At 41.9% G+C, this 21,935-nt stretch overlaps 104 pseudogenes; all 104 read left to right on the top strand.

The window, feature by feature from the left end:
- The first annotated feature begins 31 nt into the window (after positions 1-31).
- Positions 32-150, top strand: LOC142676878 (5S ribosomal RNA; annotated as a pseudogene).
- A 67-nt stretch (positions 151-217) lies between these two features.
- On the top strand, positions 218-336 carry LOC142676989 (5S ribosomal RNA; annotated as a pseudogene).
- A 67-nt stretch (positions 337-403) lies between these two features.
- LOC142676614 (5S ribosomal RNA) lies at positions 404-522 on the top strand (annotated as a pseudogene).
- A 67-nt stretch (positions 523-589) lies between these two features.
- Positions 590-708, top strand: LOC142676728 (5S ribosomal RNA; annotated as a pseudogene).
- Positions 709-775: 67 nt separating this feature from the next.
- On the top strand, positions 776-894 carry LOC142676442 (5S ribosomal RNA; annotated as a pseudogene).
- A 67-nt stretch (positions 895-961) lies between these two features.
- On the top strand, positions 962-1,080 carry LOC142677039 (5S ribosomal RNA; annotated as a pseudogene).
- Positions 1,081-1,147: 67 nt separating this feature from the next.
- On the top strand, positions 1,148-1,266 carry LOC142676395 (5S ribosomal RNA; annotated as a pseudogene).
- A 67-nt stretch (positions 1,267-1,333) lies between these two features.
- Positions 1,334-1,452, top strand: LOC142676356 (5S ribosomal RNA; annotated as a pseudogene).
- A 67-nt stretch (positions 1,453-1,519) lies between these two features.
- LOC142676704 (5S ribosomal RNA) lies at positions 1,520-1,638 on the top strand (annotated as a pseudogene).
- Positions 1,639-1,705: 67 nt separating this feature from the next.
- LOC142676537 (5S ribosomal RNA) lies at positions 1,706-1,824 on the top strand (annotated as a pseudogene).
- A 67-nt stretch (positions 1,825-1,891) lies between these two features.
- LOC142676535 (5S ribosomal RNA) lies at positions 1,892-2,010 on the top strand (annotated as a pseudogene).
- A 67-nt stretch (positions 2,011-2,077) lies between these two features.
- Positions 2,078-2,196, top strand: LOC142676971 (5S ribosomal RNA; annotated as a pseudogene).
- Positions 2,197-2,263: 67 nt separating this feature from the next.
- On the top strand, positions 2,264-2,382 carry LOC142676988 (5S ribosomal RNA; annotated as a pseudogene).
- A 67-nt stretch (positions 2,383-2,449) lies between these two features.
- Positions 2,450-2,568, top strand: LOC142676613 (5S ribosomal RNA; annotated as a pseudogene).
- A 67-nt stretch (positions 2,569-2,635) lies between these two features.
- Positions 2,636-2,754, top strand: LOC142676584 (5S ribosomal RNA; annotated as a pseudogene).
- Positions 2,755-2,821: 67 nt separating this feature from the next.
- LOC142677037 (5S ribosomal RNA) lies at positions 2,822-2,940 on the top strand (annotated as a pseudogene).
- A 67-nt stretch (positions 2,941-3,007) lies between these two features.
- Positions 3,008-3,126, top strand: LOC142676360 (5S ribosomal RNA; annotated as a pseudogene).
- A 67-nt stretch (positions 3,127-3,193) lies between these two features.
- Positions 3,194-3,312, top strand: LOC142676970 (5S ribosomal RNA; annotated as a pseudogene).
- A 67-nt stretch (positions 3,313-3,379) lies between these two features.
- Positions 3,380-3,498, top strand: LOC142676703 (5S ribosomal RNA; annotated as a pseudogene).
- Positions 3,499-3,565: 67 nt separating this feature from the next.
- On the top strand, positions 3,566-3,684 carry LOC142676536 (5S ribosomal RNA; annotated as a pseudogene).
- A 67-nt stretch (positions 3,685-3,751) lies between these two features.
- Positions 3,752-3,870, top strand: LOC142676362 (5S ribosomal RNA; annotated as a pseudogene).
- Positions 3,871-3,937: 67 nt separating this feature from the next.
- Positions 3,938-4,056, top strand: LOC142676720 (5S ribosomal RNA; annotated as a pseudogene).
- Positions 4,057-4,123: 67 nt separating this feature from the next.
- Positions 4,124-4,242, top strand: LOC142676354 (5S ribosomal RNA; annotated as a pseudogene).
- A 253-nt stretch (positions 4,243-4,495) lies between these two features.
- LOC142676629 (5S ribosomal RNA) lies at positions 4,496-4,615 on the top strand (annotated as a pseudogene).
- A 67-nt stretch (positions 4,616-4,682) lies between these two features.
- On the top strand, positions 4,683-4,801 carry LOC142676627 (5S ribosomal RNA; annotated as a pseudogene).
- A 253-nt stretch (positions 4,802-5,054) lies between these two features.
- LOC142677058 (5S ribosomal RNA) lies at positions 5,055-5,173 on the top strand (annotated as a pseudogene).
- Positions 5,174-5,240: 67 nt separating this feature from the next.
- LOC142677002 (5S ribosomal RNA) lies at positions 5,241-5,359 on the top strand (annotated as a pseudogene).
- Positions 5,360-5,426: 67 nt separating this feature from the next.
- Positions 5,427-5,545, top strand: LOC142676719 (5S ribosomal RNA; annotated as a pseudogene).
- A 67-nt stretch (positions 5,546-5,612) lies between these two features.
- Positions 5,613-5,731, top strand: LOC142676408 (5S ribosomal RNA; annotated as a pseudogene).
- Positions 5,732-5,795: 64 nt separating this feature from the next.
- On the top strand, positions 5,796-5,914 carry LOC142676975 (5S ribosomal RNA; annotated as a pseudogene).
- A 67-nt stretch (positions 5,915-5,981) lies between these two features.
- On the top strand, positions 5,982-6,100 carry LOC142676810 (5S ribosomal RNA; annotated as a pseudogene).
- A 67-nt stretch (positions 6,101-6,167) lies between these two features.
- LOC142677019 (5S ribosomal RNA) lies at positions 6,168-6,286 on the top strand (annotated as a pseudogene).
- A 67-nt stretch (positions 6,287-6,353) lies between these two features.
- On the top strand, positions 6,354-6,472 carry LOC142676419 (5S ribosomal RNA; annotated as a pseudogene).
- A 67-nt stretch (positions 6,473-6,539) lies between these two features.
- On the top strand, positions 6,540-6,658 carry LOC142676898 (5S ribosomal RNA; annotated as a pseudogene).
- A 67-nt stretch (positions 6,659-6,725) lies between these two features.
- On the top strand, positions 6,726-6,844 carry LOC142676583 (5S ribosomal RNA; annotated as a pseudogene).
- Positions 6,845-6,911: 67 nt separating this feature from the next.
- LOC142677030 (5S ribosomal RNA) lies at positions 6,912-7,030 on the top strand (annotated as a pseudogene).
- Positions 7,031-7,097: 67 nt separating this feature from the next.
- Positions 7,098-7,216, top strand: LOC142677018 (5S ribosomal RNA; annotated as a pseudogene).
- A 67-nt stretch (positions 7,217-7,283) lies between these two features.
- LOC142676431 (5S ribosomal RNA) lies at positions 7,284-7,402 on the top strand (annotated as a pseudogene).
- A 67-nt stretch (positions 7,403-7,469) lies between these two features.
- On the top strand, positions 7,470-7,588 carry LOC142676698 (5S ribosomal RNA; annotated as a pseudogene).
- Positions 7,589-7,655: 67 nt separating this feature from the next.
- Positions 7,656-7,774, top strand: LOC142676678 (5S ribosomal RNA; annotated as a pseudogene).
- Positions 7,775-7,841: 67 nt separating this feature from the next.
- On the top strand, positions 7,842-7,960 carry LOC142676859 (5S ribosomal RNA; annotated as a pseudogene).
- Positions 7,961-8,213: 253 nt separating this feature from the next.
- Positions 8,214-8,332, top strand: LOC142677004 (5S ribosomal RNA; annotated as a pseudogene).
- Positions 8,333-8,399: 67 nt separating this feature from the next.
- On the top strand, positions 8,400-8,518 carry LOC142676494 (5S ribosomal RNA; annotated as a pseudogene).
- Positions 8,519-8,585: 67 nt separating this feature from the next.
- On the top strand, positions 8,586-8,704 carry LOC142676860 (5S ribosomal RNA; annotated as a pseudogene).
- Positions 8,705-8,771: 67 nt separating this feature from the next.
- On the top strand, positions 8,772-8,890 carry LOC142676754 (5S ribosomal RNA; annotated as a pseudogene).
- A 67-nt stretch (positions 8,891-8,957) lies between these two features.
- LOC142676822 (5S ribosomal RNA) lies at positions 8,958-9,076 on the top strand (annotated as a pseudogene).
- A 253-nt stretch (positions 9,077-9,329) lies between these two features.
- LOC142676767 (5S ribosomal RNA) lies at positions 9,330-9,448 on the top strand (annotated as a pseudogene).
- Positions 9,449-9,515: 67 nt separating this feature from the next.
- LOC142677070 (5S ribosomal RNA) lies at positions 9,516-9,634 on the top strand (annotated as a pseudogene).
- Positions 9,635-9,701: 67 nt separating this feature from the next.
- LOC142676497 (5S ribosomal RNA) lies at positions 9,702-9,820 on the top strand (annotated as a pseudogene).
- A 67-nt stretch (positions 9,821-9,887) lies between these two features.
- On the top strand, positions 9,888-10,006 carry LOC142676992 (5S ribosomal RNA; annotated as a pseudogene).
- Positions 10,007-10,073: 67 nt separating this feature from the next.
- Positions 10,074-10,192, top strand: LOC142676980 (5S ribosomal RNA; annotated as a pseudogene).
- A 67-nt stretch (positions 10,193-10,259) lies between these two features.
- On the top strand, positions 10,260-10,378 carry LOC142676429 (5S ribosomal RNA; annotated as a pseudogene).
- A 67-nt stretch (positions 10,379-10,445) lies between these two features.
- LOC142676448 (5S ribosomal RNA) lies at positions 10,446-10,564 on the top strand (annotated as a pseudogene).
- Positions 10,565-10,631: 67 nt separating this feature from the next.
- Positions 10,632-10,750, top strand: LOC142676702 (5S ribosomal RNA; annotated as a pseudogene).
- A 67-nt stretch (positions 10,751-10,817) lies between these two features.
- Positions 10,818-10,936, top strand: LOC142676412 (5S ribosomal RNA; annotated as a pseudogene).
- A 67-nt stretch (positions 10,937-11,003) lies between these two features.
- On the top strand, positions 11,004-11,122 carry LOC142676858 (5S ribosomal RNA; annotated as a pseudogene).
- Positions 11,123-11,375: 253 nt separating this feature from the next.
- On the top strand, positions 11,376-11,494 carry LOC142676753 (5S ribosomal RNA; annotated as a pseudogene).
- Positions 11,495-11,561: 67 nt separating this feature from the next.
- On the top strand, positions 11,562-11,680 carry LOC142676820 (5S ribosomal RNA; annotated as a pseudogene).
- Positions 11,681-11,747: 67 nt separating this feature from the next.
- On the top strand, positions 11,748-11,866 carry LOC142677013 (5S ribosomal RNA; annotated as a pseudogene).
- Positions 11,867-11,933: 67 nt separating this feature from the next.
- Positions 11,934-12,052, top strand: LOC142676946 (5S ribosomal RNA; annotated as a pseudogene).
- A 67-nt stretch (positions 12,053-12,119) lies between these two features.
- LOC142677069 (5S ribosomal RNA) lies at positions 12,120-12,238 on the top strand (annotated as a pseudogene).
- Positions 12,239-12,305: 67 nt separating this feature from the next.
- Positions 12,306-12,424, top strand: LOC142676582 (5S ribosomal RNA; annotated as a pseudogene).
- A 67-nt stretch (positions 12,425-12,491) lies between these two features.
- On the top strand, positions 12,492-12,610 carry LOC142677068 (5S ribosomal RNA; annotated as a pseudogene).
- Positions 12,611-12,677: 67 nt separating this feature from the next.
- LOC142676532 (5S ribosomal RNA) lies at positions 12,678-12,796 on the top strand (annotated as a pseudogene).
- A 67-nt stretch (positions 12,797-12,863) lies between these two features.
- On the top strand, positions 12,864-12,982 carry LOC142677011 (5S ribosomal RNA; annotated as a pseudogene).
- A 67-nt stretch (positions 12,983-13,049) lies between these two features.
- LOC142676581 (5S ribosomal RNA) lies at positions 13,050-13,168 on the top strand (annotated as a pseudogene).
- A 67-nt stretch (positions 13,169-13,235) lies between these two features.
- On the top strand, positions 13,236-13,354 carry LOC142676367 (5S ribosomal RNA; annotated as a pseudogene).
- Positions 13,355-13,421: 67 nt separating this feature from the next.
- LOC142676504 (5S ribosomal RNA) lies at positions 13,422-13,540 on the top strand (annotated as a pseudogene).
- Positions 13,541-13,607: 67 nt separating this feature from the next.
- Positions 13,608-13,726, top strand: LOC142676661 (5S ribosomal RNA; annotated as a pseudogene).
- A 67-nt stretch (positions 13,727-13,793) lies between these two features.
- Positions 13,794-13,912, top strand: LOC142676871 (5S ribosomal RNA; annotated as a pseudogene).
- Positions 13,913-13,979: 67 nt separating this feature from the next.
- Positions 13,980-14,098, top strand: LOC142676943 (5S ribosomal RNA; annotated as a pseudogene).
- A 67-nt stretch (positions 14,099-14,165) lies between these two features.
- On the top strand, positions 14,166-14,284 carry LOC142676787 (5S ribosomal RNA; annotated as a pseudogene).
- Positions 14,285-14,537: 253 nt separating this feature from the next.
- Positions 14,538-14,656, top strand: LOC142676580 (5S ribosomal RNA; annotated as a pseudogene).
- Positions 14,657-14,723: 67 nt separating this feature from the next.
- LOC142677067 (5S ribosomal RNA) lies at positions 14,724-14,842 on the top strand (annotated as a pseudogene).
- A 67-nt stretch (positions 14,843-14,909) lies between these two features.
- LOC142676530 (5S ribosomal RNA) lies at positions 14,910-15,028 on the top strand (annotated as a pseudogene).
- Positions 15,029-15,095: 67 nt separating this feature from the next.
- LOC142676888 (5S ribosomal RNA) lies at positions 15,096-15,214 on the top strand (annotated as a pseudogene).
- A 67-nt stretch (positions 15,215-15,281) lies between these two features.
- LOC142676579 (5S ribosomal RNA) lies at positions 15,282-15,400 on the top strand (annotated as a pseudogene).
- A 67-nt stretch (positions 15,401-15,467) lies between these two features.
- On the top strand, positions 15,468-15,586 carry LOC142676365 (5S ribosomal RNA; annotated as a pseudogene).
- A 67-nt stretch (positions 15,587-15,653) lies between these two features.
- LOC142676502 (5S ribosomal RNA) lies at positions 15,654-15,772 on the top strand (annotated as a pseudogene).
- A 67-nt stretch (positions 15,773-15,839) lies between these two features.
- LOC142676660 (5S ribosomal RNA) lies at positions 15,840-15,958 on the top strand (annotated as a pseudogene).
- A 67-nt stretch (positions 15,959-16,025) lies between these two features.
- LOC142676397 (5S ribosomal RNA) lies at positions 16,026-16,144 on the top strand (annotated as a pseudogene).
- A 67-nt stretch (positions 16,145-16,211) lies between these two features.
- LOC142676942 (5S ribosomal RNA) lies at positions 16,212-16,330 on the top strand (annotated as a pseudogene).
- A 67-nt stretch (positions 16,331-16,397) lies between these two features.
- Positions 16,398-16,516, top strand: LOC142676786 (5S ribosomal RNA; annotated as a pseudogene).
- A 253-nt stretch (positions 16,517-16,769) lies between these two features.
- On the top strand, positions 16,770-16,888 carry LOC142676578 (5S ribosomal RNA; annotated as a pseudogene).
- Positions 16,889-16,955: 67 nt separating this feature from the next.
- On the top strand, positions 16,956-17,074 carry LOC142676802 (5S ribosomal RNA; annotated as a pseudogene).
- A 250-nt stretch (positions 17,075-17,324) lies between these two features.
- On the top strand, positions 17,325-17,443 carry LOC142677065 (5S ribosomal RNA; annotated as a pseudogene).
- A 67-nt stretch (positions 17,444-17,510) lies between these two features.
- Positions 17,511-17,629, top strand: LOC142676484 (5S ribosomal RNA; annotated as a pseudogene).
- A 439-nt stretch (positions 17,630-18,068) lies between these two features.
- LOC142676379 (5S ribosomal RNA) lies at positions 18,069-18,187 on the top strand (annotated as a pseudogene).
- A 67-nt stretch (positions 18,188-18,254) lies between these two features.
- LOC142676708 (5S ribosomal RNA) lies at positions 18,255-18,373 on the top strand (annotated as a pseudogene).
- Positions 18,374-18,626: 253 nt separating this feature from the next.
- Positions 18,627-18,745, top strand: LOC142676870 (5S ribosomal RNA; annotated as a pseudogene).
- Positions 18,746-18,812: 67 nt separating this feature from the next.
- On the top strand, positions 18,813-18,931 carry LOC142677006 (5S ribosomal RNA; annotated as a pseudogene).
- A 67-nt stretch (positions 18,932-18,998) lies between these two features.
- LOC142676783 (5S ribosomal RNA) lies at positions 18,999-19,117 on the top strand (annotated as a pseudogene).
- A 253-nt stretch (positions 19,118-19,370) lies between these two features.
- LOC142676576 (5S ribosomal RNA) lies at positions 19,371-19,489 on the top strand (annotated as a pseudogene).
- Positions 19,490-19,556: 67 nt separating this feature from the next.
- Positions 19,557-19,675, top strand: LOC142676962 (5S ribosomal RNA; annotated as a pseudogene).
- A 67-nt stretch (positions 19,676-19,742) lies between these two features.
- On the top strand, positions 19,743-19,861 carry LOC142677064 (5S ribosomal RNA; annotated as a pseudogene).
- Positions 19,862-20,114: 253 nt separating this feature from the next.
- Positions 20,115-20,233, top strand: LOC142676390 (5S ribosomal RNA; annotated as a pseudogene).
- A 253-nt stretch (positions 20,234-20,486) lies between these two features.
- On the top strand, positions 20,487-20,605 carry LOC142676885 (5S ribosomal RNA; annotated as a pseudogene).
- A 67-nt stretch (positions 20,606-20,672) lies between these two features.
- LOC142676706 (5S ribosomal RNA) lies at positions 20,673-20,791 on the top strand (annotated as a pseudogene).
- A 67-nt stretch (positions 20,792-20,858) lies between these two features.
- Positions 20,859-20,977, top strand: LOC142676496 (5S ribosomal RNA; annotated as a pseudogene).
- A 67-nt stretch (positions 20,978-21,044) lies between these two features.
- On the top strand, positions 21,045-21,163 carry LOC142676626 (5S ribosomal RNA; annotated as a pseudogene).
- A 67-nt stretch (positions 21,164-21,230) lies between these two features.
- Positions 21,231-21,349, top strand: LOC142676884 (5S ribosomal RNA; annotated as a pseudogene).
- Positions 21,350-21,416: 67 nt separating this feature from the next.
- On the top strand, positions 21,417-21,535 carry LOC142676705 (5S ribosomal RNA; annotated as a pseudogene).
- A 67-nt stretch (positions 21,536-21,602) lies between these two features.
- LOC142676435 (5S ribosomal RNA) lies at positions 21,603-21,721 on the top strand (annotated as a pseudogene).
- A 67-nt stretch (positions 21,722-21,788) lies between these two features.
- On the top strand, positions 21,789-21,907 carry LOC142676418 (5S ribosomal RNA; annotated as a pseudogene).
- The last annotated feature ends 28 nt before the right edge of the window (positions 21,908-21,935 follow it).

Genomic DNA, 21,935 nt, shown 5'->3' with positions numbered 1-21,935 from the left:
TTAAATAGGACTATGGATTAAAGCATTGAATGTCAATGGCCAATCTAAGCTGAATGTGCCTGCTCTCGTCAGAACGCAGAAGTTACACAGCTTAAGGCCTCGCTAGTACCAGTGTGGGAGACTGTCTGGGAATCCGTGGTGCGGTTGAATTTTTATTATGTCGTTTAGATTTTGTTTCACAATCGATTAAAAAGGACTATGGATTAAATCATTTAATGTCAATGGCCATTCTTAGCTGAATGTGCCTGCTCTCGTCAGATCGCAGAAGTTACACAGCTTAAGGCCTTGCTAGTACCAGTGTCGGAGACTGTCTGGGAATCCGTGGTGCGGTTGACTTTTTATTATGTTGTTTAGATTTTGTTTCACAATAGATTAAATAGGACTATGGATTAAGGCTTTTAACGTCAATGGCCATTCTAAGCTGAATGTGCCTGCTCTCGTCAGATCGCAGAAGTTACACAGCTTAAGGCCTCGCTAGTACTAGTGTGGGAGACTGTCTGGGAATCCGTGGTGCGGTTGCCTTTTTATTATGTCGTTTAGATTTTGTTTCACAATAGATTAAATAGGACTATGGATTAAAGCATTTAACGTCAATGGCCATTCTAAGCTGAATGTCCCTGCTCTCGTCAGATCGCAGAAGTTACACAGCTTAAGGCTTCGCTAGTACCAGTGTGGGAGACTGTCTGGGAATCCGTGGTGCGGTTGACTTTTTATTATGTCGTTTAGATTTTGTTTCACAATCGATTAAAAAGGACTATGGATTAAAGTATTTAATGTCAATGGCCATTCTAAGCTGAATGTGCCTGCTCCCGTCAGATCGCAGAAGTTACACAGCTTAAGGCCTCGCTAGTACCAGTGTGGGAGACTGTCTGGGAATCCGTGGTGTGGTTGACTTTTTATTATGTCGTTTAGATTTTGTTTCACAATCGATTAAAAAGGACTATGGATTAAAGCATTTAATGTCAATGGCCATTCTAAGCTGAATGTGCCTGCTCTCGTCAGATCGCCGAAGTTACACAGCTTAAGGCCTCGCTAGTACCAGTGTGGGAGACTGTCTGGGAATCCGTGGTGCGGTTAACTTTTTATTATGTCGTTTAGATTTTGTTTCACAATAGATTAAATATGACTATGGATTAAAGCATTGAACGTCAATGGCCATTCTAAGCTGAATGTGCCTGCTTTCGTCAGAACGTAGAAGTTACACAGCTTAAGGCCTCGCTAGTACCAGTGTGGGAGACTGTCTGGGAATCCGTGGTGCGGTTGAATTTTTATTATGTCGTTTAGATTTTGTTTCACAATCGATTAAAAAGGACTATGGATTAAAGCATTTAATGTCAATGGCTATTCTAAGCTGAATGTCCCTGCTCTCGTCAAATCGCAGAAGTTACACAGCTTAAGGCCTCGCTAGTACCAGTGTGGGAGACTGTCTGGGAATCCGTGGTGCGGTTGACTTTTTATTATGTCGTTTAGATTTTGTTTCACAATCGATTAAAAAGGACTATGGATTAAAGCATTTAATGTCAATGGCCATTCTAAGCCGAATGTGCCTGCTCTCGTCAGATCGCAGAAGTTACACAGCTTAAGGCCTCGCTAGTACCAGTGTGGGAGACTGTCTGGGAATCCGTGGTGCGGTTGACTTTTTATTATGTCGTTTAGATTTTGTTTCACAATCGATTAAAAAGGACTATGTATTAAAGCACTTAAAGTCAATGGCCATTCTAAGCTGAATGTGCCTCCTCTCGTCAGATCGCAGAAGTTACACAGCTTAAGGCCTTGCTAGTACCAGTGTGGGAGACTGTCTGGGAATCCGTGGTGTGGTTGACTTTTTATTTTGTCGTTTAGATTTTGTTTCACAATAGATTAAATAGGACTATGGATTAAAGCATTTAACGGCAATGGCCATTCTAAGCTGAATGTGCCTGCTCTCGTCAGTTCGCAGAAGTTACACAGCTTAAGGCCTCGCTAGTACCATTGTGGGAGACTGTCTGGGAATCCGTGGTGCGATTGAATTTTTATTATGTCGTTTAGATTTTGTTTCACAATCGATTAAAAAGGACTATGGATTAAAGCATTTAATGTCAATGGCCATTCTAAGCTGAATGTCCCTGCTCTCGTCAAATCGCAGAAGTTACACAGCTTAAGGCCTCGCTAGTACCAGTGTGGGAGACTGTCTGGGAATCCGTGGTGCGGTTGACTTTTTATTATGTCGTTTAGATTTTGTTTCACAATCGATTAAAAAGGACTATGGATTAAAGCATTTAATGTCAATGGCCATTCTTAGCTGAATGTGCCTGCTCTCGTCAGATCGCAGAAGTTACACAGCTTAAGGCCTTGCTAGTACCAGTGTCGGAGACTGTCTGGGAATCCGTGGTGCGGTTGACTTTTTATTATGTTGTTTAGATTTTGTTTCACAATAGATTAAATAGGACTATGGATTAAGGCTTTTAACGTCAATGGCCATTCTAAGCTGAATGTGCCTGCTCTCGTCAGATCGCAGAAGTTACACAGCTTAAGGCCTCGCTAGTACTAGTGTGGGAGACTGTCTGGGAATCCGTGGTGCGGTTGACTTTTTATTATGTCGTTTAGATTTTGTTTCACAATAGATTAAATAGGACTATGGATTAAAGCATTTAACGTCAATGGCCATTCTAAGCTGAATGTCCCTGCTCTCGTCAGATCGCAGAAGTTACACAGCTTAAGGCCTCGCTAGTACCAGTGTGGGAGACTGTCTGGGAATCCGTGGTGCGGTTGACTTTTTATTATGTCGTTTAGATTTTGTTTCACAATCGATTAAAAAGGACTATGGATTAAAGTATTTAATGTCAATGGCCATTCTAAGCTGAATGTGCCTGCTCTCGTCAGATCGCCGAAGTTACACAGCTTAAGGCCTCGCTAGTACCAGTGTGGGAGACTGTCTGGGAATCCGTGGTGCGGTTAACTTTTTATTATGTCGTTTAGATTTTGTTTCACAATAGATTAAATATGACTATGGATTAAAGCATTGAACGTCAATGGCCATTCCAAGCTGAATGTGCCTGCTTTCGTCAGAACGCAGAAGTTACACAGCTTAAGGCCTCGCTAGTACCAGTGTGGGAGACTGTCTGGGAATCCGTGGTGCGGTTGAATTTTTATTATGTCGTTTAGATTTTGTTTCACAATCGATTAAAAAGGACTATGGATTAAAGCATTTAATGTCAATGGCCATTCTAAGCTGAATGTCCCTGCTCTCGTCAAATCGCAGAAGTTACACAGCTTAAGGCCTCGCTAGTACCAGTGTGGGAGACTGTCTGGGAATCCGTGGTGCGGTTGACTTTTTATTATGTCGTTTAGATTTTGTTTCACAATCGATTAAAAAGGACTATGGATTAAAGCATTTAATGTCAATGGCCATTCTAAGCCGAATGTGCCTGCTCTCGTCAGATCGCAGAAGTTACACAGCTTAAGGCCTCGCTAGTACCAGTGTGGGAGACTGTCTGGGAATCCGTGGTGCGGTTGACTTTTTATTATGTCGTTTAGATTTTGTTTCACAATCGATTAAAAAGGACTATGGATTAAAGCACTTAATGTCAATGGCCATTCTAAGCTGAATGTGCCTCCTCTCGTCAGATCGCAGAAGTTACACAGCTTAAGGCCTTGCTAGTACCAGTGTGGGAGACTGTCTGGGAATCCGTGGTGTGGTTGACTTTGTATTTTGTCGTTTAGATTTTGTTTCACAATAGATTAAATAGGACTATGGATTAAAGCATTTAACGTCAATGGCCATTCTAAGCTGAATGTGCCTGCTCTCGTCAGTTCGCAGAAGTTACACAGCTTAAGGCCTCGCTAGTACCATTGTGGGAGACTGTCTGGGAATCCGTGGTGCGATTGAATTTTTATTATGTCGTTTAGATTTTGTTTCACAATCGATTAAAAAGGACTATGGATTAAAGCATTTAATGTCAATGGCCATTCTAAGCTGAATGTCCTTGCTCTCGTCAGATCGCAGAAGTTACACAGCTTAAGGCCTCGCTAGTACCAGTGTGGGAGACTGTCTGGGAATCCGTGGTGCGGTTGACTTATTATTATGTCGTTTAGATTTTGTTTCACAATCGATTAAAAAGGACTATGGATTAAAGCATTTAATGTCAATGGCCATTCTAAGCTGAATGTGCCTGCTCTCGTCAGATCGCAGAAGTTACACAGCTTAATGCCTCGCTAGTACCAGAGTGGGAGACTGTCTGGGAATCTGTGGTGCGGTAGACTTTTTATTATGTCGTTTAGATTTTGTTTCACAATCGATTAAATAGGACTATGGATTAAAGCATTTAATGTCAATGGCCATTCTAAGCTGAATGTCCCTGCTCTCGTCAGATCGCAGAAGTTACACAGCTTAAGGCCTCGCTAGTACAAGTGTCGGAGACTGTCTGGGAATCCGTGGTGAGGTTGACTTTTTATTATGTTGTTTAGATTTTGTTTCACAATAGATTAAATAGGACTATGGATTAAAGCATTTAACGTCAATCGCCATTCTAAGCTGAATGTGCCTGCATCTCGTCAGAACGCAGAAGTTACACAGCTTAAGGCCTCGCTAGTACTAGTGTGGGAGACTGTCTGGGAATCCGTGGTGCGGTTGACTTTTTATTATGTCGTTTAGATTTTGTTTCACAATCGATTAAAAAGGACTATGGATTAAAGCATTTAATGTCAATGGCCATTCTAAGCTGAATGTGCCTGCTCTCGTCAGATCGCAGAAGTTACACAGCTTAAGGCCTCGCTAGTACCAGTGTGGGAGACTGTCTGGGAATCCGTGGTGTGGTTGACTTTTTATTTTGTCGTTTAGATTTTGTTTCACAATAGATTAAATAGGACTATGGATAAAAGCATTTAAAGTCAATGGCCATTCTAAGCTGAATGTGCCTGCTCTCGTAGGTTCGCAGAAGTTACACAGCTTAAGGCCTCGCTAGTACCATTGTGGGAGACTGTCTGGGAATCCGTGGTGCGGTTGAATTTTTATTATGTCGTTTAGATTTTGTTTCACAATCGATTAAAAAGGACTCTGGATTAAAGCATTTAATGTCAATGGCCATTCTAAGCTGAATGTCCTTGCTCTCGTCAGATCGCAGAAGTTACACAGCTTACGGCCTCGCTAGTACCAGTGTGGGAGACTGTCTGGGAATCCGTGGTGCGGTTGACTTTTTATTATGTCGTTTAGATTTTGTTTCACAATCGATTAAAAAGGACTATGGATTAAAGCATTTAATGTCAATGGCCATTCTAAGCTGAATGTGCCTGCTCTCGTCAGATCGCAGAAGTTACACAGCTTAAGGCCTCGCTAGTACAAGTGTCGGAGACTGTCTGGGAATCCGTGGTGCGGTTGACTTTTTATTATGTCGTTTAGATTTTGTTTCACAATAGATTAAATAGGACTATGGATTAAAGCATTTAATGTCAATGGCCATTCTAAGCTGAATGTCCTTGCTCTCGTCAGATCGCAGAAGTTACACAGCTTAAGGCCTCGCTAGTACCAGTGTGGGAGACTGTCTGGGAATCCGTGGTGCGGTTGACTTTTTATTATGTCGTTTAGATTTTGTTTCACAATCGATTAAAAAGGACTATGAATTAAAGCATTTAATGTCAATGGCCATTCTAAGCTGAATGTGCCTGCTCTCGTCAGATCGCAGAAGTTACACAGCTTAATGCCCTGCTAGTACCAGAGTGGGAGACTGTCTGGGAATCTGTGGTGCGGTTGACTTTTTATTATGATTAGATTTTGTTTCACAATCGATTAAAAAGGACTATGGATTAAAGCATTTAACGTCAATGGCCATTCTAAGCTGAATGTGCCTGCTCTCGTCAGATCGCAGACGTTACACAGCTTAAGGCCTCGCTAGTACCAGTGTGGGAGACTGTCTGGGAATCCGTGGTGCGGTTGAATTTTTATTATGTCGTTTAGATTTTGTTTCACAATCGATTAAAAAGGACTATGGATTAAAGCATTTAATGTCAATGGCCATTCTAAGCTGAATGTCCCTGCTCTCATCAGATTGCAGAAGTTACACAGCTTAAGGCCTCGCTAGTACCAGTGTGGGAGACTGTCTGGGAATCCGTGGTGCGGTTGACATTTTATTATGTCGTTTAGATTTTGTTTCACAATCGATTAAAAAGGACTATGGATTAAAGCATTTAATGCCAATGGCCATTCTAAGCTGAATGTGCCTGCTCTCGTCAGATCGCAGCAGTTACACAGCTTAAGGCCTCGCTAGTACCAGTGTGGGAGACTGTCTGGGAATCAGTGGTGCGGTTGACTTTTTATTATGTCGTTTAGATTTTGTTTCACAATCGATTAAAAAGGACTATGGATTAAAGCATTTAATGTCAATGGCCATTCTAAGCTGAATGTGCCTGCTCTCGTCAGATCGCCGAAGTTGCACAGCTTAAGGCCTCGCTAGTACCAGTGTGGGAGACTGTCTGGGAATCCGTGGTGCGGTTGACTTTTTATTATGTCGTTTAGATTTTGTTTCACAATAGATTAAATAGGACTATGGATTAAAGCATTGAACGTCAATAGCCATTCTAAGCTGAATGTGCCTGCTCTCGTCAGAACGCAGAAGTTACACAGTTTAAGGCCTCGCTAGTACCTGTGTGGGAGACTGTCTGGGAATCCGTGGTGCGGTTGAATTTTTATTATGTCGTTTAGATTTTGTTTCACAATCGATTAAAAAGGACTATGGATTAAAGCATTTAATGTCAATGGCCATTCTAAGCTGAATGTCCCTGCTCTCGTCAGATCGCAGAAGTTACACAGCTTAAGGCCTCGCTAGTACCAGTGTGGGAGACTGTCTGGGAATCCGTGGTGCGGTTGACTTTTTATTATGTCGTTTAGATTTTGTTTCACAATCGATTAAAAAGGACTATGGATTAAAGCATTTAATGTCAATGGCCATTCTAAGCTGAATGTGCCTGCTCTCGTCAGATCGCAGAAGTTACACAGCTTAAGGCCTCGCTAGTACCAGTGTGGGAGACTGTCTGGGAATCCGTGGTGCGGTTGACTTTTTATTATGTCGTTTAGATTTTGTTTCACAATAGATTAAATAGGACTATGGATTAAAGCATTTAACGTCAATGGCCATTCTAAGCTGAATGTGCCTGCTCTCGTCAGATCGCAGAAGTTACACAGCTTAAGGCCTCGCTAGTACCAGTGTGGGAGACTGTCTGGGAATCCGTGGTGCGGTTGACTTTTTATTATGTCGTTTAGATTTTGTTTCACAATCGATTAAAAAGGACTATGGATTAAAGCATTTAATGTCAATGGCCATTCTAAGCTGAATGTGCCTGCTCTCGTCAGATCGCAGAAGTTACACAGCTTAATGCCTCGCTAGTACCAGTGTCGGAGACTGTCTGGGAATCCGTGGTGCGGTTGACTTTTTATTATGTCGTCTAGATTTTGTTTCACAATAGATTAAATAGGACTATGGATTAAAGCATTTAACGTCAATTGCCATTCTAAGCTGAATGTGCCTGCTCTCGTCAGAACGCAGAAGTTACACAGCTTAAGGACTCGCTAGTACTAGTGTGGGAGACTGTCTGGGAATCCGTGGTGCGGTTGACTTTATATTATGTTGTTTAGATTTTGTTTCACAATAGATTAAATAGGACTATGGATTAAGGCTTTTAATGTCAATGGCCATTCTAAGCTGAATGTGCTTGCTCTCATCAGATCGCAGAAGTTACACAGCTTAAGGCCTCGCTAGTATCAGTGTGGGAGACTGTCTGGAAATCCGTGGTGCGGTTGACTTTTTATTATGTCGTTTAGATTTTGTTTCACAATAGATTAAATAGGACTATGGATTAAAGCATTTAACGTCAATGGCCATTCTAAGCTGAATGTCCCTGCTCTCGTCAGATCGCAGAAGTTACACAGCTTAAGGCCTCGCTAGTACCAGTGTGGGAGACTGTCTGGGAATCCGTGGTGCGGTTGAATTTTTATTATGTCGTTTAGATTTTGTTTCACAATCGATTAAAAAGGACTATGGATTAAAGCATTTAATGTCAATGACCATTCTATGCTGAATGTGCCTGCTCTCGTCGGATCGCCGAAGTTACACAGCTTAAGGCCTTGCTAGTACCAGTGTGGGAGACTGTCTGGGAATCCGTGGTGCGGTTGACTTTTTATTATGTCGTTTAGATTTTGTTTCACAATCGATTAAAAAGGACTATGGATTAAAGCATTTAATGTCAATGGCCATTCTAAGCTGAATGTGCCTGCTCTCGTCAGATCGCAGAAGTTACACAGCTTAAGGCCTCGCTAGTACCAGTGTGGGAGACTGTCTGGGAATCCGTGGTGCGGTTGACTTTTTATTATGTCGTTTAGATTTTGTTTCACAATCGATTAAAAAGGACTATGGATTAAAGCATTGAATGTCAATGGCCATTCTAAGCTGAATGTGCCTGCTCTTGTCAGATCGCAGAAGTTACACAGCTTAAGGCCTGGCAAGTACCAGAGTGGGAGACTGTCTGGGAATCTGTGGTGCGGTTGATTTTTTATTATGTCGTTTAGATTTTGTTTCACAATCGATTAAAAAGGACTATGGATTAAAGCATTTAATGTCAATGGCCATTCTAAGCTGAATGTGCCTGCTCTCGTCAGATCGCAGAAGTTACACGGCTTAAGGCCTCGCTAGTACCAGTGTGGGAGACTGTCTGGGAATCCGTGGTGCGGTTGAATTTTTATTATGTCGTTTAGATTTTTTTTCAGAATAGATTAAATAGGACTATGGATTAAAGCATTTAACGTCAATGGCCATTCTAAGCTGAATGTGCCTGCTCTCGTCAGATCGCAGAAGTTACACAGCTTAAGGCCTCGCTAGTACCAGTGTGGGAGACTGTCTGGGAATCCGTGGTGCGGTTGAATTTTTATTATGTCGTTTAGATTTTGTTTCACAATCGATTAAAAAGGACTATGGATTAAAGCATTTAATGGCAATGGCCATTCTAAGCTGAATGTCCCTGCTCTCGTCAGATCGCAGAAGTTACACAGCTTAAGGCCTCGCTAGTACCAGTGTGGGAGACTGTCTGGGAATCCGTGGTGCGGTTGACTTTTTATTATGTCGTTTAGATTTTGTTTCACAATCGATTAAAAAGGACTATGGATTAAAGCATTGAATGTCAATGGCCATTCTAAGCTGAATGTGCCTGCTCTTGTCAGATCGCAGAAGTTACACAGCTTAAGGCCTGGCTAGTACCAGAGTGGGAGACTGTCTGGGAATCTGTTGTGCGGTTGACTTTTTATTATGTCGTTTAGATTTTGTTTCACAATCGATTAAAAAGGACTATGGATTAAAGTATTTATTGTCAATGGCCATTCTAAGCTGAATGTGCCTGCTCTCGTCAGATCGCAGAAGTTACACAGCTTAAGGCCTCGCTAGTACCAGTGTCGGAGACTGTCTGGGAATCCGTGGTGCGGTTGACTTTTTATTATGTTGTTTAGATTTTGTTTCACAATAGATTAAATAGGACTATGGATTAAGGCTTTTAATGTCAATGGCCATTCTAAGCTGAATGTGCCTGCTCTCGTCAGATCGCAGAAGTTACACAGCGTAAGGCCTCGCTAGTACCAGTGTGGGAGACTGTCTGGGAATCCGTGGTGCGGTTGAATTTTTATTATGTCGTTTAGATTTTGTTTCACAATAGATTAAATAGGACTATGGATTAAAGCATTTAACGTCAATGGCCATTCTAAGCTGAATGTGCCCTCTCTCGTCAGATCGCAGAAGTTACACAGCTTAAGGCCTCGCTAGTACCAGTGTGGGAGACTGTCTGGGAATCCGTGGTGCGGTTGACTTTTTATTATGTCGTTTAGATTTTGTTTCACAATCGATTAAAAAGGACTATGGATTAAAGCATTTAATGTCAATGGCCATTCTAAGCTGAATGTGCCTGCTCTCGTCAGATCGCAGAAGTTACACAGCTTAAGGCCTCGCTAGTACCAGTGTGGGAGACTGTCTGGGAATCCGTGGTGCGGTTGACTTTTTATTATGTCGTTTAGATTTTGTTTCACAATAGATTAAATAGGAGTATGGATTAAAGCATTTAACGTCAATGGCCATTCTAAGCTGAATGTGCCTGCTCTCGTCAGATCGCAGAAGTTACACAGCTTAAGGCCTCGCTAGTACCAGTGTGGGAGACTGTCTGGGAATCCGTGGTGCGGTTGACTTTTTATTATGTCGTTTAGATTTTGTTTCACAATCGATTAAAAAGGACTATGGATTAAAGCATTTAATGTCAATGGCCATTCTAAGCTGAATGTGCCTGCTCTCGTCAGATCGCAGAAGTTACACAGCTTAATGCCTCGCTAGTACCAGTGTCGGAGACTGTCTGGGAATCCGTGGTGCGGTTGACTTTTTATTATGTCGTTTAGATTTTGTTTCACAATAGATTAAATAGGACTATGGATTAAAGCATTTAACGTCAATTGCCATTCTAAGCTGAATGTGCCTGCTCTCGTCAGAACGCAGAAGTTACACAGCTTAAGGACTCGCTAGTACTAGTGTGGGAGACTGTCTGGGAATCCGTGGAGCGGTTGAATTTTTATTATGTCGTTTAGATTTTGTTTCACAATCGATTAAAAAGGACTATGGATTAAAGTATTTAATGTCAATGGCCATTCTAAGCTGAATGTCCCTGCTCTCGTCAGATCGCAGAAGTTACACAGCTTAAGGCCTTGCTAGTACCAGTGTGGGAGACTGTCTGGGAATCCGTGGTGCGGTTGACTTTATATTATGTTGTTTAGATTTTGTTTCACAATAGATTAAATAGGACTATGGATTAAGGCTTTTAATGTCAATGGCCATTCTAAGCTGAATGTGCCTGCTCTCATCAGATCGCAGAAGTTACACAGCTTAAGGCCTCGCTAGTACCAGTGTGGGAGACTGTCTGGGAATCCGTGGTGCGGTTGACTTTTTATTATGTCGTTTAGATTTTGTTTCACAATAGATTAAATAGGACTATGGATTAAAGCATTTAACGTCAATGGCCATTCTAAGCTGAATGTCCCTGCTCTCGTCAGATCGCAGAAGTTACACAGCTTAAGGCCTCGCTAGTACCAGTGTGGGAGACTGTCTGGGAATCCGTGGTGCGGTTGAATTTTTATTATGTCGTTTAGATTTTGTTTCACAATCGATTAAAAAGGACTATGGATTAAAGCATTTAATGTCAATGACCATTCTAAGCTGGATGTGCCTGCTCTCGTCGGATCGCCGAAGTTACACAGCTTAAGACCTTGCTAGTACCAGTGTGGGAGACTGTCTGGGAATCCGTGGTGCGGTTGCCTTTTTATTATGTCGTTTAGATTTTGTTTCACAATCGATTAAAAAGGACTATGGATTAAAGCATTTAATGTCAATGGCCATTCTAAGCTGAATGTGCCTGCTCTCGTCAGATCGCAGAAGTTACACAGCTTAAGGCCTCGCTAGTACCAGTGTGGGAGACTGTCTGGGAATCCGTGGTGCGGTTGAATTTTTATTATGTCGTTTAGATTTTGTTTCACAATCGATTAAAAAGGACTATGGATTAAAGCATTTAATGGCAATGGCCATTCTAAGCTGAATGTCCCTGCTCTCGTCAGATCGCAGAAGTTACACAGCTTAAGGCCTCGCTAGTACCAGTGTGGGAGACTGTCTGGGAATCCGTGGTGCGGTTGACTTTTTATTATGTCGTTTAGATTTTGTTTCACAATCGATTAAAAAGGACTATGGATTAAAGCATTGAATGTCAATGGCCATTCTAAGCTGAATGTGCCTGCTCTTGTCAGATCGCAGAAGTTACACAGCTTAAGGCCTGGCTAGTACCAGAGTGGGAGACTGTCTGGGAATCTGTGGTGCGGTTGACTTTTTATTATGTTGTTTAGATTTTGTTTCACAATCGATTAAAAAGGACTATGGATTAAAGCATTTAATGTCAATGGCCATTCTAAGCTGAATGTGCCTGCTCTCGTCAGATCGCAGAAGTTACACAGCTTAAGGCCTGGCTAGTACCAGTGTCGGAGACTGTCTGGGAATCCGTGGTGCGGTTGACTTTTTATTATGTTGTTTAGATTTTGTTTCACAATAGATTAAATAGGACTATGGATTAAGGCTTTTAATGTCAATGGCCATTCTAAGCTGAATGTGCCTGCTCTCGTCAGATCGCAGAAGTTACACAGCGTAAGGCCTCGCTAGTACCAGTGTGGGAGACTGTCTGGGAATCCGTGGTGCGGTTGAATTTTTATTATGTCGTTTAGATTTTGTTTCACAATCGATTAAAAAGGACTATGGATTAAAGCATTTAACGTCAATGGCCATTCTAAGCTGAATGTCCCTGCTCTCGTCAGATCGCAGAAGTTACACAGCTTAAGGCCTCGCTAGTACCAGTGTGGGAGACTGTCTGGGAATCCGTGGTGCGGTTGACTTTTTATTATGTAGTTTAGATTTTGTTTCACAATAGATTAAATAGGACTATGGATTAAAGCATTTAACGTCAATGGCCATTCTAAGCTGAATGTGCCTGCTCTCGTCAGATCGCAGAAGTTACACAGCGTAAGGCCTCGCTAGTACCAGTGTGGGAGACTGTCTGGGAATCCGTGGTGCGGTTGAATTTTTATTATGTCGTTTAGATTTTGTTTCACAATCGATTAAAAAGGACTATGGATTAAAGCATTTAATGTCAATGGCCATTCTAAGCTGAATGTCCCTGTTCTCGTCAGATCGCAAAAGTTACTCAGTTTAAGGCCTTGCTAGTACCAGTGTGGGAGACTGTCTGGGAATCCGTGGTGCGGTTGACTTTTTATTATGTTGTTTAGATTTTGTTTCACAATAGATTAAATAGGACTATGGATTAAGGCTTTTAATGTCAATGGCCATTCTAAGCTGAATGTGCCTGCTCTCATCAGATCGCAGAAGTTACACAGCTTAAGGCCTCGCTAGTACCAGTGTGGGAGACTGTCTGGGAATCCGTGGTGCGGTTGACTTTTTATTATGTCGTTTAGATTTTGTTTCACAGTAGATTAAATAGGACTATGGATTAAAGCATTTATCGTCAATGGCCATTCTAAGCTGAATGTCCCTGCTCTCGTCAGATCGCAGAAGTTACACAGCTTAAGGCCTCGCTAGTACCAGTGTGGGAGACTGTCTGGGAATCCGTGGTGCGGTTGACTTTTTATTATGTCGTTTAGATTTTGTTTCACAATAGATTAAATAGGACTATGGATTAAGGCTTTTAATGTCAATGGCAATTCTAAGCTGAATGTGCCTGCTCTCGTCAGATCGCCGAAGTTACACAGCTTAAGGCCTTGCTAGTACCAGTGTGGGAGACTGTCTGGGAATCCGTGGTGCGGTTGACTTTTTATTATGTCGTTTAGATTTTGTTTCACAATAGATTAAATAGGACTATGGATTAAAGCATTGAACGTCTATGGCCATTCTAAGCTGAATGTGCCTGCTCTCGTTAGAACGCAGAAGTTACACAGCTTAAGGTCTCGCTAGTACCAGTGTGGGAGACTGTCTGGGAATCTGTGGTGCGGTTGAATTTTTATTATGTCGTTTAGATTTTGTTTCACAATCGATTAAAAAGGACTATGGATTAACGCATTTAACGTCAATGGCCATTCTAAGCTGAATGTGCCTGCTCTCGTCAGAACGCAGAAGTTACACAGCTTAAGGCTTCGTTTGTACCAGTGTGGGAGACTGTCTGGGAATCCGTGGTGCGGTTGACTTTTTATTATGTCGTTTAGATTTTGTTTCACAGTAGATTAAATAGGACTATGGATTAAAGCATTTATCGTCAATGGCCATTCTAAGCTGAATGTCCCTGCTCTCGTCAGATCGCAGAAGTTACACAGCTTAAGGCCTCGCTAGTACCAGTGTCGGAGACTGTCTGGGAATCCGTGGTGCGGTTGACTTTTTATTATGTCGTTTAGATTTTGTTTCACAATCGATTAAAAAGGACTATGGATTAAAGCATTTAATGTCAATGGCCATTCTAAGCTGAATGTGCCTGCTCTCGTCAGATCGCCGAAGTTACACAGCTTAAGGCCTTGCTAGTACCAGTGTGGGAGACTGTCTGGGAATCCGTGGTGCGGTTGACTTTTTATTATGTCGTTTAGATTTTGTTTCACAATAGATTAAATAGGACTATGGATTAAAGCATTGAACGTCAATGGCCATTCTAAGCTGAATGTGCCTGCTCTCGTCAGAACGCAGAAGTTACACAGCTTAAGGCCTCGCTAGTACCAGTGTGGGAGACTGTCTGGGAATCTGTGGTGCGGTTGAATTTTTATTATGTCGTTTAGATTTTGTTTCACAATCGATTAAAAAGGACTATTGATTAAAGCATTTAACGTCAATGGCTATTCTAACCTGAATGTGCCTGCTCTCGTCAGAACGCAGAAGTTACACAGCTTAAGGCTTCGCTAGTACCAGTTTGGGAGACTGTCTGGGAATCCGTGGTGTGGTTGAAATTTTATTATGTCGTTTAGATTTTGTTTCACAATCGATTAAAAAGGACTATGGATTAAAGCATTTAATGTCAATGGCCATTCTAAGCTGAATGTCCCTGCTCTCGTCAGATCGCAGAAGTTACACAGCTTAAGGCCTCGCTAGTACCAGTGTGGGAGACTGTCTGGGAATCCGTGGTGCGGTTGACTTTTTATTATGTTGTTTAGATTTTGTTTCACAATAGATTAAATAGGACTATGGATTAAGGCTTTTAATGTCAATGGCCATTCTAAGCTGAATGTGCCTGCTCTCGTCAGATCGCAGAAGTTACACAGCGTAAGGCCTCGCTAGTACCAGTGTGGGAGACTGTCTGGGAATCCGTGGTGCGGTTGAATTTTTATTATGTCGTTTAGATTTTGTTTCACAATCGATTAAAAAGGACTATGGATTAAAGCATTTAATGTCAATGGCCATTCTAAGCTGAATGTCCCTGTTCTCGTCAGATCGCAAAAGTTACTCAGTTTAAGGCCTTGCTAGTACCAGTGTGGGAGACTGTCTGGGAATCCGTGGTGCGGTTGACTTTTTATTATGTTGTTTAGATTTTGTTTCACAATAGATTAAATAGGACTATGGATTAAGGCTTTTAATGTCAATGGCCATTCTAAGCTGAATGTGCCTGCTCTCATCAGATCGCAGAAGTTACACAGCTTAAGGCCTCGCTAGTACCAGTGTGGGAGACTGTCTGGGAATCCGTGGTGCGGTTGACTTTTTATTATGTCGTTTAGATTTTGTTTCACAGTAGATTAAATAGGACTATGGATTAAAGCATTTATCGTCAATGGCCATTCTAAGCTGAATGTCCCTGCTCTCGTCAGATCGCAGAAGTTACACAGCTTAAGGCCTCGCTAGTACCAGTGTGGGAGACTGTCTGGGAATCCGTGGTGCGGTTGACTTTTTATTATGTCGTTTAGATTTTGTTTCACAATAGATTAAATAGGACTATGGATTAAGGCTTTTAATGTCAATGGCAATTCTAAGCTGAATGTGCCTGCTCTCGTCAGATCGCCGAAGTTACACAGCTTAAGGCCTTGCTAGTACCAGTGTGGGAGACTGTCTGGGAATCCGTGGTGCGGTTGACTTTTTATTATGTCGTTTAGATTTTGTTTCACAATAGATTAAATAGGACTATGGATTAAAGCATTGAACGTCTATGGCCATTCTAAGCTGAATGTGCCTGCTCTCGTTAGAACGCAGAAGTTACACAGCTTAAGGTCTCGCTAGTACCAGTGTGGGAGACTGTCTGGGAATCTGTGGTGCGGTTGAATTTTTATTATGTCGTTTAGATTTTGTTTCACAATCGATTAAAAAGGACTATGGATTAACGCATTTAACGTCAATGGCCATTCTAAGCTGAATGTGCCTGCTCTCGTCAGAACGCAGAAGTTACACAGCTTAAGGCTTCGTTTGTACCAGTGTGGGAGACTGTCTGGGAATCCGTGGTGCGGTTGACTTTTTATTATGTCGTTTAGATTTTGTTTCACAGTAGATTAAATAGGACTATGGATTAAAGCATTTATCGTCAATGGCCATTCTAAGCTGAATGTCCCTGCTCTCGTCAGATCGCAGAGGTTACACAGCTTAAGGCCTCGCTAGTACCAGTGTCGGAGACTGTCTGGGAATCCGTGGTGCGGTTGACTTTTTATTATGTCGTTTAGATTTTGTTTCACAATCGATTAAAAAGGACTATGGATTAAAGCATTTAATGTCAATGGCCATTCTAAGCTGAATGTGCCTGCTCTCGTCAGATCGCCGAAGTTACACAGCTTAAGGCCTTGCTAGTACCAGTGTGGGAGACTGTCTGGGAATCCGTGGTGCGGTTGACTTTTTATTATGTCGTTTAGATTTTGTTTCACAATAGATTAAATAGGACTATGGATTAAAGCATTGAACGTCAATGGCCATTCTAAGCTGAATGTGCCTGCTCTCGTCAGAACGCAGAAGTTACACAGCTTAAGGCCTCGCTAGTACCAGTGTGGGAGACTGTCTGGGAATCTGTGGTGCGGTTGAATTTTTATTATGTCGTTTAGATTTTGTTTCACAATCGATTAAAAAGGACTATTGATTAAAGCATTTAACGTCAATGGCTATTCTAACCTGAATGTGCCTGCTCTCGTCAGAACGCAGAAGTTACACAGCTTAAGGCTTCGCTAGTACCTGTGTGGGAGACTGTCTGGGAATCCGTGGTGTGGTTGAAATTTTATTATGTCGTTTAGATTTTGTTTCACAATCGATTAAAAAGGACTATGGATTAAAGCATTTAATGTCAATGGCCATTCTAAGCTGAATGTCCCTGCTCTCGTCAGATCGCAGAAGTTACACAGCTTAAGGCCTCGCTAGTACCAGTGTGGGAGACTGTCTGGGAATCCGTGGTGCGGTTGACTTTTTATTATGTTGTTTAGATTTTGTTTCACAATAGATTAAATAGGACTATGGATTAAGGCTTTTAATGTCAATGGCCATTCTAAGCTGAATGTGCCTGCTCTCGTCAGATCGCAGAAGTTACACAGCGTAAGGCCTCGCTAGTACCAGTGTGGGAGACTGTCTGGGAATCCGTGGTGCGGTTGACTTTTTATTATGTTTAGATTTTGTTTCACAATAGATTAAATAGGACTATGGATTAAGGCTTTTAATGTCAATGGCCATTCTAAGCTGAATGTGCCTGCTCTCGTCAGATCGCAGAAGTTACACAGCGTAAGGTCTCGCTAGTACCAGTGTGGGAGACTGTCTGGGAATCCGTAGTGCGGTTGACTTTTTATTATGTTGTTTAGATTTTATTTCACAATAGATTAAATAGGACTATGGATTAAGGCTTTTAATGTCAATGGCCATTCTAAGCTGAATGTGCCTGCTCTCGTCAGATCGCAGAAGTTACACAGCGTAAGGCCTCGCTAGTACCAGTGTGGGAGACTGTCTGGGAATCCGTGGTGCGGTTGAATTTTTATTATGTCGTTTAGATTTTGTTTCACAATCGATTAAATAGGACTATGGATTAAAGCATTTAACGTCAATGGCTATTCTAAGCTGAATGTGCCTGCTCTCGTCAGATCGCAGAAGTTACACAGCTTAAGGCCTCGTTAGTACCAGTGTGGGAGCCTGTCTTGGAATCCGTGGTGCGGTTGAATTTTTATTATGTCGTTTAGATTTTGTTTCACAATCGATTAAAAAGGACTATGGATTAAAGCATTTAATGTCAATGGCCATTCTAAGCTGAATGTCCCTGCTCTCGTCAGATCACAGAAGTTACACAGCTTAAAGCCTCGCTAGTACCAGTGTGGGAGACTGTCTGGGCATCCGTGGTGCGGTTGACTTATTATTATGTCGTTTAGATTTTGTTTCACAATCGATTAAAATGGACTATGGATTAAAGCATTTAATGTCAATGGCCATTCTAAGCTGAATGTGCCTCCTCTCGTCAGATCGCAGAAGTTACACAGCTTAAGGCCTTGCTAGTACCAGAGTGGGAGACTGTCTGGGAATCTGTGGTGCGGTTGCCTTTTTATTATGTCGTTTAGATTTTGTTTCACAATCGATTAAAAAGGACTATGGATTAAAGCATTTAATGTCAATGGCCATTCTAAGCTGAATGTGCCTGCTCTCGTCAGATCGCTGAAGTTACTCAGCTTAAGGCCTCGCTAGTACCAGTGTCGGAGACTGTCTGGGAATCCGTGGTGCGGTTGACTTTTTATTATGTCGTTTAGATTTTGTTTCACAATAGATTAAATAGGACTATGGATTAAAGCATTTAACGTCAATTGCCATTCTAAGCTGAATGTGCCTGCTCTCGTCAGAACGCAGAAGTTACACAGCTTAAGGCCTCGCTAGTACTAGTGTGGGAGGCTGTCTGGGAATCCGTGGTGCGGTTGAATTTTTATTATGTCGTTTAGATTTTGCTTCACAATCGATTAAAAAGGACTATGGATTAAAGAATTTAATGTCAATGGCCATTCTAAGCTGAATGTCCCTGCTCTCATCAGATCGCAGAAGTTACGCAGCTTAAGGCCTTGCTAGTAACAGTGTGGGAGACTGTCTGGGAATCCGTGGAGTGGTTAACTTTTTATTATGTCGTTTAGATTTTGTTTCACAGTAGATTAAATAGGACTATGGATTAAAGCATTTATCGTCAATGGCCATTCTAAGCTGAATGTCCCTGCTCTCGTCAGATCGCAGAAGTTACACAGCTTAAGGCCTCGCTAGTACCAGTGTCGGAGACTGTCTGGGAATCCGTGGTGCGGTTGACTTTTTATTATGTCGTTTAGATTTTGTTTCACAATCGATTAAAAAGGACTATGGATTAAAGCATTTAATGTCAATGGCCATTCTAAGCTGAATGTGCCTGCTCTCGTCAGATCGCCGAAGTTACACAGCTTAAGGCCTTGCTAGTACCAGTTTGGGAGACTGTCTGGGAATCCGTGGTGCGGTTGACTTTTTATTATGTCGTTTAGATTTTGTTTCACAATAGATTAAATAGGACTATGGATTAAAGCATTGAACGTCAATGGCCATTCTAAGCTGAATGTGCCTGCTCTCGTCAGAACGCAGAAGTTACACAGCTTAAGGCCTCGCTAGTACCAGTGTGGGAGACTGTCTGGGAATCTGTGGTGCGGTTGAATTATTATTATGTCGTTTAGATTTTGTTTCACAATCGATTAAAAAGGACTATTGATTAAAGCATTTAACGTCAATGGCTATTCTAACCTGAATGTGCCTGCTCTCGTCAGAACGCAGAAGTTACACAGCTTAAGGCTTCGCTAGTACCAGTGTGGGAGACTGTCTGGGAATCCGTGGTGTGGTTGAAATTTTATTATGTCGTTTAGATTTTGTTTCACAATCGATTAAAAAGGACTATGGATTAAAGCATTTAATGTCAATGGCCATTCTAAGCTGAATGTCCCTGCTCTCGTCAGATCGCAGAAGTTACACAGCTTAAGGCCTCGCTAGTACCAGTGTGGGAGACTGTCTGGGAATCCGTGGTGCGGTTGACTTTTTATTATGTTGTTTAGATTTTGTTTCACAATAGATTAAATAGGACTATGGATTAAGGCTTTTAATGTCAATGGCCATTCTAAGCTGAATGTGCCTGCTCTCGTCAGATCGCAGAAGTTACACAGCGTAAGGCCTTGCTAGTACCAGTGTGGGAGACTGTCTGGGAATCCGTGGTGCGGTTGACTTTTTATTATGTTGTTTAGATTTTATTTCACAATAGATTAAATAGGACTATGGATTAAGGCTTTTAATGTCAATGGCCATTCTAAGCTGAATGTGCCTGCTCTCGTCAGATCGCAGAAGTTACACAGCGTAAGGCCTCGCTAGTACCAGTGTGGGAGACTGTCTGGGAATCCGTGGTGCGGTTGAATTTTTATTATGTCGTTTAGATTTTGTTTCACAATCGATTAAAAAGGACTATGGATTAAAGCATTTAATGTCAATGGCCATTCTAAGCTGAATGTCCCTGCTCTCGTCAGATCACAGAAGTTACACAGCTTAAAGCCTCGCTAGTACCAGTGTGGGAGACTGTCTGGGCATCCGTGGTGCGGTTGACTTATTATTATGTCGTTTAGATTTTGTTTCACAATCGATTAAAATGGACTATGGATTAAAGCATTTAATGTCAATGGCCATTCTAAGCTGAATGTGCCTGCTCTCGTCAGATCGCAGAAGTTACACAGCTTAAGGCCTCGTTAGTACCAGTGTGGGAGCCTGTCTTGGAATCCGTGGTGCGGTTGAATTTTTATTATGTCGTTTAGATTTTGTTTCACAATCGATTAAAAAGGACTATGGATTAAAGCATTTAATGTCAATGGCCATTCTAAGCTGAATGTCCCTGCTCTCGTCAGATCACAGAAGTTACACAGCTTAAAGCCTCGCTAGTACCAGTGTGGGAGACTGTCTGGGCATCCGTGGTGCGGTTGACTTATTATTATGTCGTTTAGATTTTGTTTCACAATCGATTAAAATGGACTATGGATTAAAGCATTTAATGTCAATGGCCATTCTAAGCTGAATGTGCCTGCTCTCGTCAGATCGCAGAAGTTACACAGCTTAAGGCCTTGCTAGTACCAGAGTGGGAGACTGTCTGGGAATCTGTGGTGCGGTTGCCTTTTTATTATGTCGTTTAGATTTTGTTTCACAATAGATTAAATAGGACTATGGATTAAAGCATTTAACGTCAATTGCCATTCTAAGCTGAATGTGCCTGCTCTCGTCAGAACGCAGAAGTTACACAGCTTAAGGCCTCGCTAGTACTAGTGTGGGAGGCTGTCTGGGAATCCGTGGTGCGGTTGAATTTTTATTATGTCGTTTAGATTTTGCTTCACAATCGATTAAAAAGGACTATGGATTAAAGCATTTAATGTCAATGGCCATTCTAAGCTGAATGTCCCTGCTCTCATCAGATCGCAGAAGTTACGCAGCTTAAGGCCTTGCTAGTAACAGTGTGGGAGACTGTCTGGGAATCCGTGGAGTGGTTGACTTTTTATTATGTTGTTTAGATTTTGTTTCACAATAGATTAAATAGGTCTATGGATTAAGGCTTTTAACGTCAATGGCCATTCTAAGCTGAATGTGCCTGCTCTCATCAGATCGCTGAAGTTACACAGCTTAAGGCCTCGCTAGTACCAGTGTGGGAGACTGTCTGGGAATCCGTGGTGCAGTTGACTTTTTATTATGTCGTTTAGATTTTGTTTCACAATAGATTAAAAAGGACTATGGATTAAAGCATTTAATGTCAATGGCCATTCTAAGCTGAATGTGCCTGCTCTCGTCAGATCGCAGAAGTTACACAGCTTAAGGCCTTGCTAGTACCAGAGTGGGAGACTGTCTGGGAATCTGTGGTGCGGTTGCCTTTTTATTATGTCGTTTAGATTTTGTTTCACAATAGATTAAATAGGACTATGGATTAAAGCATTTAACGTCAATTGCCATTCTAAGCTGAATGTGCCTGCTCTCGTCAGAACGCAGAAGTTACACAGCTTAAGGCCTCGCTAGTACTAGTGTGGGAGGCTGTCTGGGAATCCGTGGTGCGGTTGAATTTTTATTATGTCGTTTAGATTTTGTTTCACAATCGATTAAAAAGGACTATGGATTAAAGCATTTAATGTCAATGGCCATTCTAAGCTGAATGTCCCTGCTCTCGTCAGATCGTAGAATTAACACAGCTTAAGGCCTCGCTAGTACCAGTGTGGGAGACTGTCTGGGAATCCGTGGTGCGGTTGACTTTTTATTATGTCGTTTAGATTTTGTTTCACAATCGATTAAAAAGGACTATGGATTAAAGCATTTAAAGTCAATGGCCATTCTAAGCTGAATGTGCCTGCTCTCGTCAGATCGCAGAAGTTACACAGCTTAAGGCCTCGCTAGTACCAGTGTGGGAGACTGTCTGGGAATCCGTGGTGCAGTTGACTTTTTATTATGTCGTTTAGATTTTGTTTC

This window comes from Rhinoderma darwinii, assembly GCF_050947455.1.
Source record: "Rhinoderma darwinii isolate aRhiDar2 chromosome 2 unlocalized genomic scaffold, aRhiDar2.hap1 SUPER_2_unloc_30, whole genome shotgun sequence".
Taxonomy (NCBI): domain Eukaryota; kingdom Metazoa; phylum Chordata; class Amphibia; order Anura; family Rhinodermatidae; genus Rhinoderma; species Rhinoderma darwinii.
The sequence above is the reverse complement of the archived record's forward strand: the minus strand, read 5'-3'. Positions and strand labels throughout refer to the sequence as shown.